This window comes from Anabrus simplex, chromosome 1 (assembly GCF_040414725.1).
Source record: "Anabrus simplex isolate iqAnaSimp1 chromosome 1, ASM4041472v1, whole genome shotgun sequence".
Taxonomy (NCBI): Eukaryota; Metazoa; Arthropoda; class Insecta; order Orthoptera; family Tettigoniidae; genus Anabrus; species Anabrus simplex.
Genome location: NC_090265.1, coordinates 1040766814 through 1040785959, shown reverse-complemented (window position 1 = coordinate 1040785959; position 19146 = coordinate 1040766814). Strand labels below are relative to the sequence as shown.

Genomic DNA, 19146 nt, shown 5'->3' with positions numbered 1-19146 from the left:
ACCCTATAGACGTTTAGCAGCTAATGACATCAACTGTGGTCTATATACATAGTTTATCCGTGCATTTATAAAATAAATACAACAATAACAACATTTTCTTATTAGTATAATTCTGATGTGCTTCTTTTCCATTCCGGATCTTTGTAATTCGGAGTTATGCTGTTGCTGGTCCTGAATGAATAAATAAATAAATAAATTAATTAATTAATTAATTAATTCTCACCCAGACTCCATCATTCAGCTCGGCTGTTCTGTCTCTTTTATTGAACACTCTATTCGACATTTTGCAGTTTTAGGTATGTGAGCCTAACAGAGTATACCATAAACGTCTAGGTCTTTCCTACACTTTTACTCTTCAGGAGATTGGGACACTTCATTTTAGCGCTTTTATTTTACAGAAGGAATACATCCATCTCACTACATACGTCAGATCATCTAAATGAAAAAAAATACAGATTAAAAATTAAATCCTATTCAAGTTGATAATTAGTCAACATTATTACATGACACAATGCATTTTAGCGGCTATTTTCTACTCTGCGTGTACACGAAATTAACAAAACAACTTAGTAGTTTATAAAAAAATTTAGGCACTGTAACCTGTAATGTTGAGTGGTTACAATCAAAGTAAATCTTCGTTATGTTTAAACATTCGGGGCGCGAATATAATACTAATAGGCTACATAAAGAGATGCTATGAGGATTTTTATGTGATCTTAGACACTACTGGACCGGTTTTTTAATTTCACCGAGCAAGTGGCTCTGCGGGTTTAGTCATGTAAATAACAGCTTGCATTCGGGAGATAGTGGTTTCGAACCCCACCGTCGGCAGCCCTGAAGATTGCTTTCCATGGTTTCTCATATTCATACCTGGAAAATTCTGGGGGTGTATATTTAGGCCACAGTCGCTTTCATCCCACTTCTATCCTTTTACTATCCCATCGTCGCCGTAAGAAAGGTAATATCATACCTGTGAACACATACTATGCAAAATCTCAGACTATGAAAGGGTTCCCATGGGAACCGAGAAAAATATGCTTTTCTGCGCTTTATATTTACACCATCTCTTAAGCGGGCCATTTGCGAAATAAAATGTGAAATTAGTCGAAAGGAAAACGTACGCCTGGGAACTTTAAAAAAGAATACGCTGCCTAAAGTGTTTGACCTATTAAACAATAGAGCAAAGCAAGTTTACTGAACGTTAGATTTGCCAAACAAAGTTTATACGGATTTTCTTCGTAACTCTAATAGTTTTCCAGAAAAGAATGCTTTCCTTTTTGGCGTATGCTTTTGAGGGTTGGATTGCGATATCCTCTCCTTATACGAATAAAGTAAGCCACAAGATGGCGGAAGATGCACCATTTAGTTCAAGAACAGTTCAGTGTTAACACGCATACGTGTGTGATTCACGGCGCCCATTCTCACTCTCGTCTTTTCTTTACATTTTGCAGTAACAAAGTACCACTAAATAACAACATCATATTGTCACTACCCCAGCAATTGGACCATTGGACCATATACACCGCATCACCATGATTCCCACATATTTTCCTTTTTAGTTCAAACGACAACAGTTTCTAGTAAATATTTCATTTGCAATGACGATCAACACGTCATAAGGTCAAACATATAAATACGTTGAGGTAGATTTGAGAGATATTTGTTTCTCTCACGGCAAGTTATATGTAGGGCTATCTAGATCGAATACAGGAAATCAGCTCATTTTATTTCCGTCTGGAAATGGCATTAAAATGTAGTTTATTCGTAAGTATTAAAATAAATGCATGCATGCAATGTAAAAATATGCAGGCGTTTTAAGTAACGCATACATATTAGAATAATAAAACATTATTATTTTTTCTTTTGAAATTTTAATTACCGCTTTATTGCTTTAATATTGGTGGTGTGTTGGGTTTATTGAAATTGTCAGGTCCTTGAAGACTTTGGAAAAAACACAGAGACATTCTTCCTGAGGATATAGAAAGCAGGTACAGAGTGAGTATCTACCATTATAATGAAAACTGCCCAACTCTGTCATGACCGGCAGTAGACAAGGGGTCCTGTCATTCTAATGAAAACTCTCCAAGCCAGAGAAACAACGTATGGAAAACTCATTGTCGTGTTTCTCGGGTAAATCTTTCTCACGACGTGTACACTAGTTCACCTAGGAATATGTTTACAATGTAGTTCTCCGTAGCGAAACACCGGTACATCAGCTAGTATTTGTGTAAATATAGGGCGATGTTAGCGTTTTTATTAATAATAATAACTTTAATGCAGCCATGTGGCCAGATACAAGTTCTATTAGGCTATTTTAAATAATCAACATATGATTAACATTATTTTAGTTTTACAAAATCCATAAGGGATTTTTCTAGGACTTGCAATCTATGTTAGACTAGAGATTCATAACTTGTAATAGAATTACTCCTCCAGGCAGAATTTCGTTACGGAGTGCCCACTTTTGGGGCACTTTAGAACGTGATATCTCTCACAATGTTGATTGCAACGGTCACAAATAGTCTTTACCAGGAGCATGATAGATTTTCCTTCTACATAATTGGGAGTGAAAACCGTGCACTGCCGTTCGGGTCACCAGGTGTCATAGTTCATAGTTTGCTCCCGCCCATCTGCGAGAAATCATGACCTCTGTGGCTTAGAATTCCGTCCATACATCTGCACACTTTTGCTGTTGCTCCTTGAGTAGCTGATTACAAGCTGGAGTAGATGGTATCACCATGCGGAATCGAAAATCCTCATTAAGAAAGGTTGTCAGATTATACACCAGACGGGACATTGTGTACTTTGATAGAATTAGCGCCTTCCTAAAGTACGTGGCCTTCACTTTCTCGATGTCTTTCATGTCTTTTAAGATGAAGTGATCCCATATCAAATTCAGGCCATAAGTCACAATTGGTATGATCTTGATCTTGAAGAGTTTAAGTGCCATTTCTAGAGAGATCTGGTTTAAATCTGGAATGTCACTCATTGCAATACTTGCAGCTGAAACCTTTTCTCACACATGTACTGGGAAGGTATCGCCGCGACTCTGAACGGTGATGCCAAGATATTTGGAATAGTTCACAATTGCAGGCTTTGACCCATGGAAATATATACCATCTATTAAGGATATTCGACCACCGCATCGAAATACAATTCTTACTGCATTCTTTTCGTTTATTGATAGGTTGTTCCCGATCGCTCAATCTATTAATCGATTAAAAAATTTCCTGTAGTTGCCCATTGTTGTGGATATTAAAACCATATCATCGGCATATATAGTACGCGAACCGTTTCTTGATACCAAGTTCCCATTCAGCACTAGGGAGCTCAGGTATCAAGAAAAGTTTCGCGTAATATAGGTAAATTTTCACCTGATCGATCTTTACAGCTTCTACTACATCGTGTGTGGTGATATTAAACAGCAAAATGCTTATTGGATCCGCCTGTAGGACTCCCACCGTTCACAGAATTGACTTGGACATCATGATTCACTTACTGTTATATAGTTACCTACGATTATTATTTCCAACAGTCTGACAACGTAAGATTGTACTACAATGTTTTTGAGGTGTGAAGTTGGATCACTGCAGCAAGAAAAACAGATGCATTAAGTTCCTCTCCCTGTAATGGAATCTGTTTCCAATAATCTACAGATTCTTCTACACATCTGATTAATTTGCAAGTTATATCAGTTTCCTAAAAACAGCTGTAGGAAACCCTATCAAAGTTCTAAAGGCGTTGAAAATTTAAAGTTCGGTATCAGACGATAGCTTTTTAAATAAATCAAAGAAGGATTGAAGAATATTACGTCATAATTAAAATAAATGATTCAGGAATCCAGTCACACTACAACTGCAAATGTGCTGATGAGGAGAGGTTAAACTGGTACATTATTTTACAAACTCTGGCCAATTCTCTGGTATTTAAAATATGAATACTGTACAAGAATTACGATTAAACATTTAAAAAATGGAAAATAATTAAATATGCCCCTGAAGTAATTATCACAAAATGGAAATTCATACATAAATGAACACACATAAAATCACTGTTTTGAATTACATATTGAGTTGCTATCAAATAGTTTCGATATCAAGGGATATTGACTTACAGCCTTATTGTCATGTACCGGGCTCGATAGCTGCAGTCGCTTAAGTGCGGCCAGTATCCAGTATTCGGGAGATAGTAGGTTCGAACCCCACTGTCGGCAGCCCTGAAAATGGTTTTCCGTGGTTTCCCATTTTCACACCAGGCAAATGCTGGGACTGTACCTTAATTAATGCCACGTCCGCTTCCTTCCCACTCGTATCCCTTTCCTGTCCCGTCGTCGCTATAAGACCTATCTGTGTCGGTGCGACGTAAAGCAACTAGCAAAAACAAATTATTGACATGTTCCATCAATGAAGAAGACATTATGTACACAGTACATCGTATTACTCAACAAATGGTAAAATCTATTTCTTTGGGTACAGTAAACGGGAAGCGTATAGTATCTCCTCCTTGACTCGAATGATTTATTTGTACATACAGGGTGTACGAAAATGTCAGTGCAATTATCGCATCAGTTGTAAATTAGGGTGAGAAACAACCCTCTAAAACACAATTTTCATCCAGAGTCAACTTGGGAAATGAACTGTAGTTTCACAACAATAATCGGAGAGTCCCCATGATCATTCTCGTTGCCTGAGTTCCATGTTTATATTCGAACAAAGATAGGAGTGAAGGAAGACTTGTAGTCACACAAAAATTCATCCTCCAGTTCATGACCGACTCACATGAATTTATGACCCCTTTACAAAACAAAAGTGACTTTATAAATAAAAATATATCGTGTAGGTTCTTTTAGAGACACTCTAAGGGATACTTTGGCTGCATTCTCGTCTGAAATGATATTACTTATTTTAGTTATATGTGTATATATAATTTTATTGTATTATTATTATTATTATTATTATTATTATTATTATTATTATTATTATTATTATTATTATTATTATTATTATTGCTATCGTTCTTTTCGTTACTCTGAATGACAAGCACTGAACTAGTCGTTATTCCCGTACAGGGATTGTAAGTTTTTAATGGAGGCTCCTGAAGGAAAAAAAGTATATGCTACATCCTAGTAACTAGTATCATGATTAATAAATATAAGCAATGATTCATTTTTCGTCCTTACGAAGAAATGGCGTCAAAAGTATACATCATAACATAATATCGATGTGATTCTCACGCACTCTTAATAGTTGTGTACGATGAATTAATTAATAGGCCTATTCCTCTTCAAATTACAAATTCTGTATTATGAATGAATTTGTACACTCCATAGAAGATATTAGCAAAAACACTACAGTATAACACTTCACGCTCTTACAACACAAGATGTTGCCCCTTTCTCTCTTTGGCTTTACCTGGCTAAATTACATTTTCACTCTTGAGTAATATTTCCTCTCTCAGTTAGTTGTAAAATATCGCCGTGCGCGTAGAGGCGCGCGGCTGTGAGCTTGCATCCGGGAGATAGTAGGTTCGAATCCCACTATCGGCAGCCCTGAAGATGGTTTTCCGTGGTTTCCCATTTTCACACCAGGCAAATGCTGGGGCTGTACCTTAATTAAGGCCACGGCCGATTCCTTCCAACTCTTAGGCCTTTCCCATCCCATCGTCGCCATAAGACCTATCTGTGTCGGTGCGACGTAAAGCCCCTAGAAAAAAAAGTTGTAAAATAGACAAATATGTATTGTCATCTTCCAAACTAATTAACAATACCATATTGCTACGTGGTAATGCAACTGTCTGCCCTCTTGAAGCCATCTCCGGTATTTCATAGAAGGGATGAGTGAGTTAGGCTGGAGAGATACCAGCCAGACCGCAGATAAGTGATGATATTGACTGGCAGTGTCCATTTCATCTGGTGTCCTTGTGAAATACCTGGATGGTGAAACTAGAACACTCGTAGTTTGGCCGCACCCCGAAGATATTAGAACTTCATCACCAGTTATATAAAAGCCGGCACGGCTCGAACAGTGTTGTTAGTGTCGTGCTTTGTTGCTGTCTGCCGAGTGATATGTGTCGAGTAGTTCAGTGTGTGGAGCAGTCACGTGACTTAATTGTGCGAGTTATCGCTTTAGCTGCAGTCGCTTAAGTGCGGCCAGTATCCAGTATTCAGGAGATAGTAGGTTCGAACCCCACTGTCGGCAGCCCTGAAAATGGTTTTCCGTGGTTTCCCATTTTCACACCAGGCAAATGCTGGGGCTGTACCTTAATTAAGGCCACGGCCGCTTCCTTCCCACTCCTAGCCCTTCCCTATCCCATCGTCGCCATAAGACCTATCTGTGTCGGTGCGACGTAAAGCAACTAGCAAAAAAAGTTATCGGTCTTGTCTGGAGTCGAGCCAAATAAACAGTCATCATGCATTGTGGCAGCCACTTTGGTGTGTTCCACTCTGAGAGCCGGGCGTAGTGGCTCAGATGATTATGGCACTGGCTTTTTGAGCCCGAGTTGGCAGGTTCGATCCTGGCTAAGACAAGTGATACTTTAAGGAACTCAAATACTTGAGCCCTGTGTCGGTAGATTTACCAGTACGGCAAGGAACTCATGCGTGACAAAATTCCGGAAACTTGGCATATCCAGAAACCATACAGATATTTAAGGGGACGAAAACACAATAAAATTATAATGGCTACAGAAACTTGTGTAAATTGACTGTCCTGAGCGCGAAGTAAAGTTTATGAAGGATCGTCCGTTCCAGATAATAAATGGCAGCCGAAGACTCACTCTGTGAATAGGAGACTTTTGTAAATAGCCATTAATTAGTTAAATTATAATATTTATAGTGGATCAGCGCTTTAAACAACAAGCATCGTTACCATCATTTATCGTCAAGTATAATAGTGCGCATGTGTGTGTGTGTATTAATTAGATCATATTTGATCAAATAAGTTCAATAAAACAGTCAGCGTTTGTTCGTAACAACTTAATGTATATTAAAGTTTGACACATAATATCCCGCCAGTATAGGCTAATAAAAGGCCAGTGATAAGCTGACGTCGCTTTGTACTTACATTACCTGATTCTCGATTGTGGGTGTCGCAAGTTTGGAGGAGTACGGTAACAGCTGTAGGACCTGGCCATAGCTGCTTTAATTACGAACCCAACTGTGGGGTTGTCGTTAGAGCACTACGAGTGAATGAACAAGAATCATTCCAGATCATATCCGTTCCTCTAATAGTAGAACATGTTCCCATATGAGACATCCCATGTTTAACAACCTCATAGTCTCCTCTCTGAGGGGTGTAGACTGTATGCTGCTGAAGATGACGTCCTGTGCACGAATGTCACCCTCATTAGCATGGGAAAGTGAAGACAATCTTCAGTCATACAACAAGGAGACTTTTATTTCAGTACGTTGTATTGTGAGAAATAAATTTCATTTTCTTAATTTTTCAATCCCTCGGTGACCCATTTGTTCCCACTTCTCCCCATAGTTGCTAAAAACACAGAACACAGACACCTTAGACCTCCGTGTTCAGGCACAGCTGTACATTGGTAGTCAAGATAAAACTGTAGTCACATAACGAATATTTATATAATGATTCACTGCATTTACTTTCAAAATTCTGATTCCACATTCAATATTCTTTATAAAATACCATGTAAATAATTCAATTTGAAAATATATTTGGCAAATAATTTTAGATATTTAAGACATTCATGACAATTTTTCGGAAAATATTTATGAAAGCTCAGTAAAGAAAGCTCAAACATGTTCTTTAAGAAGGAAGATGGTGAAAAAAATTCATGATGCTATTTTGGAAAAGGAAAAGCGCATGGCTCGAGAATCGAACCACAAATGTCGTGATCGTGAAGTGGGAACACTATCGCCTCAGGCATCCTATGGTACTTTTTGCTAATTGTTTTACGTTGCACTGACAGAGGTAGGTTTTATGGCGAGGATGGGACAGGAAAGGCCTAGGAATGGGAAGGAAGCGGCCGTGGCCTTAATTAACATACAGACCCAGCATTTGCCTGGTGTGAAAATGGGAAATCACGGAAAACCATCTTCAGGGCTGTAGACAGTATAGTTCGAACCCACTATCTCCCGGATGTGAGTTCACAGCTGCGCGCCCCTAACCGCACGGCCAACTCACCAGGTATGGGTTGTTTGTGCAAACCACATTTTAATATGTAAACTGCTATGAATACGTTGGAGGACCTTATTTCAAGACTAGCTGATAAGTGCGCCCTAATATATAACAACACTTTGAGGGTGCAATACCAACACACTAAACCTCCTCGTAAAGTAAATTTTCCAGGCAGTGCCTGCCTCTTGTAAATTACCTGAGTTCTTTCCATATTTTCTGTAAACTCGTCTCGCTTTATGTGCAGGGGCTATATATACGGCTTGGCATTACGACCGTGTGTTGCTGTTTGCCGACCATTGCTACATCACGGCGTTGAAATCCATCAGATAGATAGAATAGTCTTGAGGGAAAGAAATAGATCAACATGTACTTATTTGTGAAACCAACAAGTACGCAATTACAATTTATTGCTGACAGTGAAATGTATTGTATACTTCCAAGAATATATTGCAACCAAGGAAACTAATGGTAATTTTGGTGCTACATGTCAAGTACTATATTTGGGGCTAACACCTCAACTAGTGGTTTATTCTAGTTCTTTTGTACGTTTTAACATGTTATTCTATATTAAACCTTCTGATAAAATTCCTTCGACACAAGCTTCACTTTCAGTGTAATAATGTGATAAGATTAATTAGTTTAAAAATTTCCATTGTATTATATTTTGTGAAATTTATTTTACGAATTTATAATAATTATTATAATTTATGAATGAAAATACAACCTACTAAAATTGATGATGCAGCGCAAAATTGATTGATGTGGAGATCACGGTTGAAAGAATACTCTTGGTTGGGAAACTTTCATTCCCTGATTCTCGATCAAGCGTGTCGCAAGTTTCGAGGTGCATGGTAATAGCTGAAGGGCCTGGCTTTAGCTGTTTTAATTACGAACCTAATTGTGGGGTTGTCAATAGAACACTTCGAGTGAATGAACAAGAATCATTTCAGATCATATACGTTCCTCAAATTATTTCAATAAATTATTATAATAAAATAATAGTACAATAGTATTAAAATATATGATGATGATTATTATTATTATTATTATTATTATTATTATTATTATTATTATACTTTGTGTTGTTATATAATAATACGAACACGCGTTTTCAAATAATATAATTACGTGGATTTACATCATTTGTATTCACATGGGTTCAAGTCGCACTTCGTGCTACAGATACAGTATATTTCTTAATTCCTACACCACGAAATCGTTATTTCCCTCCTGCAGTTTTATTTAATATGTCCTAAATTTAAAGAAACCTGATCATATGATATCGTAAAAATAAGAGAGAGCATTTAGTTTTATGCCTCAGACCTCTATCATAGATGTAATTAAATTAGCACTGAACATTAGCACGTAATAATGACATTGTAAGAAAATGTTCAACATGAGAATTTACTATCAATGGCTCCTGTGAGGAAAGAACATTTAACGTCGGTGAATTGCAGCGGCTTCAGACTTTAAGACGTGGCCATAAAATTTGAGGACTGTGATGTGAGGCCAGTAGAGTCTGTGATTATACTGGAGACGAGGATGCAGATAAATACTATGCTCAATTGTTGTAATGTGTCCCTGTACTTTCCCATCCGTTTAGCAATCATTTACACTGACACGGAAGGGAAGTTCATAATTTAAAGAACTGATATGCTCGCGTGGTTATAAGAACAATAAAAATATAATTGGTCTGTTTATAATAAGATGTGTGCCGGGTAATTTTTGTATTATTATTGCTACTGGGCGTCTTCTCTGTCTTTATATTTTATTTATCCCCTTTTCTGCACACAGAAAGAACAGCAAAATATTTTTCCTCTTTGTCCCAAGCTCTAGATGAAGATTTACGTCTTCTCAACATTGAGAATGACTCGAAATTACTCTTATACAGTCTGTGTAGAGGAAGCTATTTTGTTACCAGTTGGATATTTAGGCCCTTTTGCCAATTTAATGATGAAATTTTTGATGATTTTTTCTTATTGTTGAGTGGCTAATGGTTCTCGTTAATTACAGTTATCATAGGGAAGACCTGTTTTTATGATTTATTATCTGTTGTGATCTAGTTTCAATTCAAATGAAGTAAAACAATATTCACTGGGCAAACGTATCACGGACGAACGGTTATGGGAGCACCGTGAAATGATGCTGAAAGCACCGTAATATTTCTCATTGTATCTTCCATAATACTAAATACAGAACTGTACAAATTCAATGTAGGTTTATAATTCTTGTTCGCTCTTTAAACTGTGTACGTTTTGAAGGTTTAATTGAAACATTTCAATACAAAGGTTTGACACACTCCCACCGAAGTATTGCTACCACTGCTTCCTAACTTTCAGCTCAAATTAAATATAGTCATAGCTATATGACAATCTGGAATCTTAAAATTTGGTGAATTTTTAATACTTAACTGATCAATTAAAATTGAATTACAAAATATTTACAACATATCATATTTGAGAAATTTAGGAAATGAAAATTTTAGGTTTTTAATGTCACAGTAAATTACATAACTAAGGTAAATATAATATTTCACATTTTATATGTACCTGAAAGTGAGAAACACTGAGGAAACTGCAGTTTAAGATTTAAACTCACCCATTTCAGAACAAGGCTTCATTTTTCTTACATTTCTTTGTGATTTCGCATAACAATACGTATAAATGACATACTTTGTTGGAGTCGGGCTTTTCAAAGGACTATAAAATTCAAATTTGTTAAAGGAAATGTATTACGATTGTACATTTTAACTGAGCATCAACATTTAACGGTATATATTTTTGAAGCCTGGAGATAGATTTTTATGAACTCACCTAGTCACATGTTATAAGTACATCAAAGGCGGGTGCGCTCATACTACCCTTCAGGCAAGCAAGTAGTAAAAGGATATTATTTTCATATCATATTTACCTTTTCTTAAAACCTGTATCTCTGTAGGTAAAAGGTAAATGGACACTGAATAACTTTTCAGTGTTCATTTCTTATTGAACTTCACCAGTCTTTCATTTTATATATATATAATTTTCGTTCACAAAAGATCGTCGAAAGACAGAGTTACTTGTGTGATCGATTAGGATCCAGACTTAGCAGGGACGAACTGTCGACAAGGTGGCTATTGAGGTCGATTCGACTGGAGAGCTTTTTCAGATTCACAGAGTTGCCTATCACTAAAATGAATACACTAGTTTTTAGCACTTCTTAAATCACTTTGACAAACATGGGATGTGTTAATGTATAATTTCTCTCTTTATGTCCCATCATCTTATATTCTACAGCATAATGGACTTGGGTTCAAATCCAGTACTTGGAGATTTCTCACGTACTCATTGTGTTAGAAACTTTGTTAATTTATCGGTATAGTGCCTCCTGGAGATATTCATTTGGAATTCTATTTATTGCAGTCATGATTTTTAAAAGTATTCATAAATCAGACAGTTTGATAGTTCACATTTCAGATATCACTGAACACTTATCGCACTGAACGTTTCAACATTTCTGATTACCGTTACCCAACACAATTAGAAAAGGAGGTTTGAACCTTGCTTAGTAAAATGGTAGTTCATTGATAATGTACTGCCAGGCAATACGGACAACATACTATTATTACATTAACGTTTCTATTTGTATTAAGATTTATACCATCTAATGGTGCACATGATATCAGGAATACAAGTCTTCTTGAAGGTTATGTTCTACTGTTAATCAAGACTTCTTATCAATTAATTTTCATGTCATAATCAATTAATGTGATATTGTATTAATACTATGTAACATACATATGCTATAAAGTATAGTCAATTGTGGCCCATACGGTTTTGAAACACTGAAAGTAATAATATTCTTTCTTCCAGTGCGAGCCGCTCAGAGGGACACTAGTAAACAGAAGGATGCCAGCAACAACGCTCTCGAGAATACAGGAGCTCGATCAGGACCCTACTTCGACAAAGTGGCGTCGAAGAACGTGACAGCGCTCCTGGGAAAGACGGCGTACCTCAATTGCCGTGTCAAGAATTTGGGCAACAAAACGGTAAGTTGCACTCAGTCTCATAATGGTCAGCGGCTCCTCTCTTCGATGTGCTCTCAAGCGCATGATTGTAAACCATGCACGGATGTTAATGCATTAGTTTCATTGGCTGTGGTGAGTGTCTGCTGAACGAAAAAATCAGTTTATGTAACGGGTAGACTAAGCATGAGAATTTCCCATGGAATCCCTAAGACCAGTGTATATACTTTCTGTACTCAATGCACTACGTGTTGGTTATTTAAATATTACTGAGTTTAGGTGTCATAATTTCATTAATCTGCATTGTATGGTTGGATGACTGCTCATGTGCTTTGTTTAAGGACCGTATTATTAATTTTCCGATAGCGAGAATGTTTAAAAAATATACTACAAACTATAGGCCTACTACTTCTTTATTTGCATAGTATATTTCACAATATAGCCTCCATGACTCAGGCGGCAGCGCGCCGGCCTCTCACTGCTGGGTTCCGTTGTTCAAATCCCGGTCACTCTATGTGCTGGACAAAGGGGAGGCGGGACAGATTTTTCTCCGGGTACTCCGGTTTTCCCCTGTCATATTTCATTCCAGCAACTCTCTCCAATATCATTTCATTTCATCTGTCATTCATTAATCATCCTCCCAGAGGAGTACGACAGCCCTCGGCAGCCGGCACAATTCCAATCCTCGCCGCTAGATTGGGGCTTCATTCATTCCATTCCTGACCCGGTCGAATGACTGGAAACAGGCCGTGGATATTCATTTCACAATATAATTATAAAACACATAAATGGACACATTATGAATCCTTTCACGGATGTAGCACTATTTCGCTGATGTTAATCAGCATAACAAGATGTTTCCTTTCCCGTCCGCAAAAGAAAGTGCGAAAATACACTGCTGGTGTTCTTAATGTATGTTCGCCGCCTACAAGTTTAGTGAACTAAGATAGTAGGTAAATTATTTATAATATAGGCATGCATTTTAATACATATTTAATTTTAATCTGGTCCTACCATCCTCGAGAAACTCGTTGGATGAATGGTGAGCATACTGGCCTTCGGTTCAGAAGGTCGCGGGTTCGATTCCCGGCCGGGTCGGGGATTATATACTTCATTGGTTAATTCCAATGGCCCGGGGGCTTGGTGTTTGTGCTGGCCCCACCATCCCTGCAACTCGCACACCACGCATAATACTATCCTCTACCACAATAACACGCAGTTAAATACACATGGCAGATGCCGCCCACTCTCATCAGATTGTCTGCCTTACAAGTGCTGCACTCGGCTAGAAATAGCCACACGAAATTATAATTATTATCCTAGAGAAAGTATGTCGTATTTCAGTGAAATTATTACTGAAGCAAAACGACTTCATCAAAAATATCCGTATATACACACACATCTGTTAAACTATGGCTTATATTGCATCTCGCTGTAGGAACTTCTCTTCCTCATTAACTACTAAATAATCAGGATACGAATTGGTACTCTGGCAGATAGTTAGTGTAAGAAACCAATATTTCTGCGCCTATTTAATGCTTCCTGTAAAACACTTTTAGTATCGGAATATCAGCTGGGGCAGTATCACATTACTCTTTCTTGTTGCGTCTCTAATGGCAGGCATCATATACGGTTAAACGTCAAAACCCAGTTTATTATATATCCCCTGCCCAGTAGCTTTCAACGAAACGTTCAGTCCAATGTATTTGAGTGTGAGCAAGATTTATTTGTTCTGTTTTGTACCAATTAAGTCTTACTGCACGTGTCTCACTAGGCATTATACTGGAAATACTTTTGTGTGGTAGAATCTGTGTTCTTCGGCATGGCGACAGATGTAGTACTTCTGTACACTGACTGTGGTTTGTCCCTTCATTTGTAAGACACAATGTCGTAACTCTTAAATTTAAACTTAATACTAGATTTTACCCCTCCTTGCATTTAGGACGGGTCTTTCCTGTAGGCTATGAACCCAACGAATGAAGGAGACTGGGGTGATAATAAGGAGGGGAAGAAACCAAGAACTTTGGTCCAGTACACTACAGCTGTTTGTTCGGGAACACGCATCGTGTAGCGTTGTCTCTAGCGTGTCGATGGAATTCACTTCAAGCAACTGCCGTGACGTTATTTCCCACCCGCCTCATCGTAGACTTTGTTACATGAGGCGCACTTATCAACAGTGTGCTCGCAGATTGGAATAATGGAAGGGTCTTATACACACTCACTATTCACACGTATACTTACATTGCGTATGCTATGAGTGTTACCACGGACTGACAGTTGCTGTAGCGTCATCAGATGCTTACTGACGTATCGCCACACAGACGTACTATAAAACGGTAGTGAACTGGACTAGATACCTTGACTTATCTTCCTTATTACCTCCCGAATCACATCCTTGCTTTTCTCTTCAATGGAGGGGAGATTCACCCTGTGTAAGTTCATGGAAGGTGGTGGTTTGTTATTAATTATTCACAACGTCCATAATCTAAAAGTGATAAACAACCTTTTTCCACATTTTCTACCCTACATCTACTATGATCACTTAATCCGTCTATAAAACCGTGGACGTTACTTAGTTGTACGATTATTTACTTTCCCTCTCTTAACTTATGCTGTCAGGAATCAAGCAAAGCAAAGTCACCTCCGTACAGGCCATGAAGGCCCTTGGAGGAGTGGAAGGTGAAGGCTTCCACAATTGTTAACCTCGGCACGTGATGGGGTAGAGTAGTTAGCTCTACGCCCGGCCGCCTTTGCCCCCAGAAATTAACCAGGCACTCATTTTTGGTGTAGGCTGAGTGAACCTCAGGGCCATATGCACCTATGGAAGTGGAAATCTCGTTTCTTAAATTTTACGACTTCCTGATGGGGACTCGAACCCACGTCCTTCCGGGCGAACCGAGCAAGCCTTTACCGCCTCGGCTAGGCAGCCCCTGCTGTCAGATATCACTGACATAAATATGTCTTATGGCTGGACGTCATCTTAAAATAACGATACGAAATGTGTAACATGATGTTACCTGGAAGCCGTGCAGGCTATGTCTTATGGCTAGCAGTCATCTGAAACCAGCAATGCTAAATATGTGACACTACGTTACCTAGCACCATTGATGATTGGCCATGACCGACAGACATATAAAACTTATTTATGATCACTTGATTTTACAAAAGAAAAAGTTGATCCAATTTTTGCTTCGGTAATTTATTTGTCTTCTTCTTCCTTTTCTACCGATTTTCGTACACATACAGGGTCTCGGGTGCGAGTTTTGTCGCAAATGTGGATTGGACCTGTTGTACGGTCGGATGCCCTTCCCGACGTTAACCCTATATGTAGGGATGTAATCACCATTGCGTGTTTCTGTGATGGTTGATAGTGTAGTATGTCGTCTGAATATGAACAGGATGTTGGGACAAACACAAACACCCAGTCCCTGGGCCAGAAGAATTAATCAGAGGCGATTAAAATATCCACCCGGCCGGGAATCGAACCCGGGACCCTCTGAACCGAAGGCCTCAACGCTGACTATCCAGCCAATGAGTCGGTCGGTAATTTCTTTGTCTTATTACCACATAGATTATATATTCATACTGAACACCACCTTTCGTACAAGCGGAGCATATACGTTGTTCCTTAACCGTGGTAACAACAATATTTTTCAGAATTGTTGGTTGTAGTAAGCTAATCAAGTTTCCATACCTGGATGATACTAGATCTTACGTGGCGTCTTCTTAAATGGAATGATAATACAACTTATGTTCATTAGTTTCTTCCCCGACTGTTATGATCTTAGAGGTTCTGTGCGAATTGAACTTAGATTCATTTTCGGGTAGAAAGATTTTACATACTTCGTTCCAAATTTAGTTTCTAGACGAAATTAATGAAATGCCCGGAGCATTGTTTCTTTTTGAGTTAGAGCAATATTGCAATATTACTCGTTTCGTTCTGCATTCCGTTCTTAGAACTATTGAAATATATATATATTACGAACTGTGTTTCATTTCTGCACGTGCAGTACTACATGCTTCGTTTCCAGTTACATTCCTTCTCCGTACGATCTTTAGCATGTCGTCTAGAATTATTACGGTTTTAGAATGATATTTCGGCAGAATGAATTGAATACTGTCCCAGTCTTTAATTCTGCAAAAACATTAATTTAGACTGCATTCTTTCCGCATGAAAACCTGTCGCATGACTTTAAGTGAGCATTGTTTATCTGACATAAGCAAAAGCAAGCAAAGTCACCTCCGTACAGGTCATGAAGGCCCTTGGAGGAGTGGAAGGTAAAGGCTTCCACCATTGTTAACGTCGGCACGTGATGGGGTAAAGTGGTTAGCTTTACGCCCGACCGCCTTTTCCCCCAGGAATTAACCTGGTACTAATTTTTGGTGTAGGCTGAGTGAACCTCAAGGCCATATGTACCTCCGGAAGTGGAAATCTCGTTTCTTAAATTTTACGACTTCCTGACGGGGATTCGAATCCACGTCCTTCCGGGCGAACCGAGCACGCCTTTACCGCCTCGGCCAGGCAGCCCCTTATCTGACATAAGACATGACTGAAATCAGATTAGGTTAAGTATCTCGCGCCATCACCTGCGTTTTACATAATTTTCCAAACTTGTCAACTTTTATTTTATTTTCCAATATGTTTATATGGGATGTTTGCTTTCCACCTGTCAAGGTTTCTTGTTTCCAATAATAATAATAATAATAATAATAATAATAATAATAATAATAATAATAATAATAATAATAATAATAATAATAATCTATATACAGGATATATAAAATAGTCATTCTCTCTGTTCTTTTTGTATATTAACTTGATGTTTGACTTTTATACACAGGAAAAATAATAGTCCATGTCATGTTCAGTAAGATGTTTTTTCGTTGCCTGTTACAGCATAACGGGAGAATGGATGGGTGGAATTTCATGGAACGTAGTAATCTACATATATATAAAATAACTTGTCCTGACTGACTGACTGACTGATTCATCATCGCCGAGCCAAAACTACTGGACATAAAGAAATGAAATTTTGGGCATAGATTCATATTAAGATTTAGGTGCTCGCTAAGAGAGGATTTTTGGATATTCCTTCGCTAAGGGGGTGAAAAGGGGGGTTGAAGTTTTAAAATGTGTGTATCTATATCTCGAAACTTTAAAAGTTTATAGATGTAAAAATTGGTATTTAGAATCTTCTTTAAAAATAAGAAACACGTATTGTTTGTTTTCAGAAAATACCAAAAGGAGGGGTGAAAAGGGGTGAAAAATGGGTTGAATGCCTTTAAGGCGGATACTTATATCTCAGAAACTTAAGATATTACAGACCTGAAAATTGGTACATTTGATCTCTTTTAAAAATAAAGAAACACAAATTTTTTTGTTTTTGGAAAATCCAATTAATGGGGGGGGGTGCAAAGGGGGTGAATTTTTAAAATGAGTGTATCTATATCTCAAAACTTTTAAAGTTTATAGATGTAAAAATTGGTATTTAGAGTCTCCTTTAAAAATAAAGAGACACGTAGTTTTTGTTTTCGGAAAATCCCAATAGGAAGGGTGGAAAAGTGTGAAAAAGGGGTTGAATGCCTTTAATGAGGCTACTTATATTTCTGAACCTGAAGATATTACAGACCTGAAAATTGGTATTTGGAATCTACTTTAAAAATAAAGAAGCAGTTTTTTTTTCGTTTTTGGAAAATCCAAATAATGGGGGGTGAAAAGGCGGCGAATTTTTAAAATGAGTGTGTCTACATCTTAAAACTTTAAAAGTTTACAGATGTGAAAATTGGTATTTAGAATCTCCCTTAAAAATAAAGGAACACGTATTTTTTTGTTTTCTGTAAATCCCAATGGGAGGGGTGTAAAAGGATTGAATGCCTTTAATGAGGATACACATATCTCAGAAACTGAAAATAGTACAGAACTGAAAATTTGTATATGGGATCTCCTTTAAAAATAAAGAAACACGTATTTTTTGTTTTTGGAAAATCCAATTAATGGCGGTTAAACAGGAGTGACATATTGGATTGAATTTTTCGAAATACTATATCTACAGAATATGTGAGAAACGTTAAAATGTTACAGACGTAAAAAGTGGGTATTTGGAAGTTCCTCTAAATGTAAAGAAACATAGGTGATTTCTTTTGGAAACTCCCCTTAAGGGAAAATAAAAAGGGGTGAAATTTTAAAATGAGAATTTCTACAGTATATATACAAAAACTTAACATGTTACAGAAGTGAAAAATGGTATTTTTTATCTCTATTAAAAATAAAGAAACGTGTATTTTTAGTTTTCGGAAATAATACTTGGGTGGAGGTGGGGTAAAAGTGGCTACTGATATCTCAAAAATGAAGATGTTACAGACGTGAAAATTGATATTTGGAATCAGCTTTAAAAGTAAGGAAACACGTATTTTCGGAAAATCCAATGAAGGGGGAGGGGGTGAAAGAATTGAAAAATTAATTGACTTAATTGTATAAGAATACGTACATGTAATAAAAATAAAGTTGTTACTGACGTGAAAATTTGTATTTGGATTTCCTTTTAACAAAGACAAACGCGTTTTTTGGGGGGGGGGGGGCATCTTGCGAGGCGGGAGTGAAAAGGAGTTGAATTCCTTTCACGAGGACACATAAATCAAAAACCGAAGAAGTTAGAGTCGTGATAATTGGTATTTAGAAGATCCTTTAGTATTAAAGAAATAAGTATTTGCCGGATAATTCACTTAGGGTGGGGGTGGGGAGTGTGAAAGGAAGTGGAAAAAAGTTAATTGTTTTTATAGGGATACTTATATCTCAAAACTTAAGGTAATAGACGTGAACATTGGTGTTTGGAATCTCCTTTAAACATCAAGAAACACGCCTTCTTTTAATTTTTTGGGGGGTGGGGGTAATAAACTTAACGGCGGTGGGGTGTAAAAGGAGGTGAGACCAATTGATTTTACTGTTCATAATGTACTTATCAGGAGCCTCCGTTGCTCAGGCGGCAGGGCGCCGGTCTCTCA

The 19146-nt window shown here is 37.6% G+C and overlaps 1 protein-coding gene across 3 annotated transcripts in view; it reads left to right on the top strand.

Moving 5' to 3' along the window:
* Positions 1–11999: 11999 nt before the first annotated feature.
* The window catches only part of LOC136875903 (neurotrimin), a 964285-nt gene continuing 957138 nt past the window's right edge, over positions 12000–19146 (top strand). For 2 of the 3 annotated variants that reach the window (XM_067149532.2, XM_067149526.2), the window contains exon 1: positions 12000–12168. The gene's annotated coding sequence lies outside the window, so the exon portion shown is untranslated. The remainder of the gene's footprint in view (positions 12169–19146) is intronic. The other variant, XM_068228291.1, reaches the window with a different exon arrangement.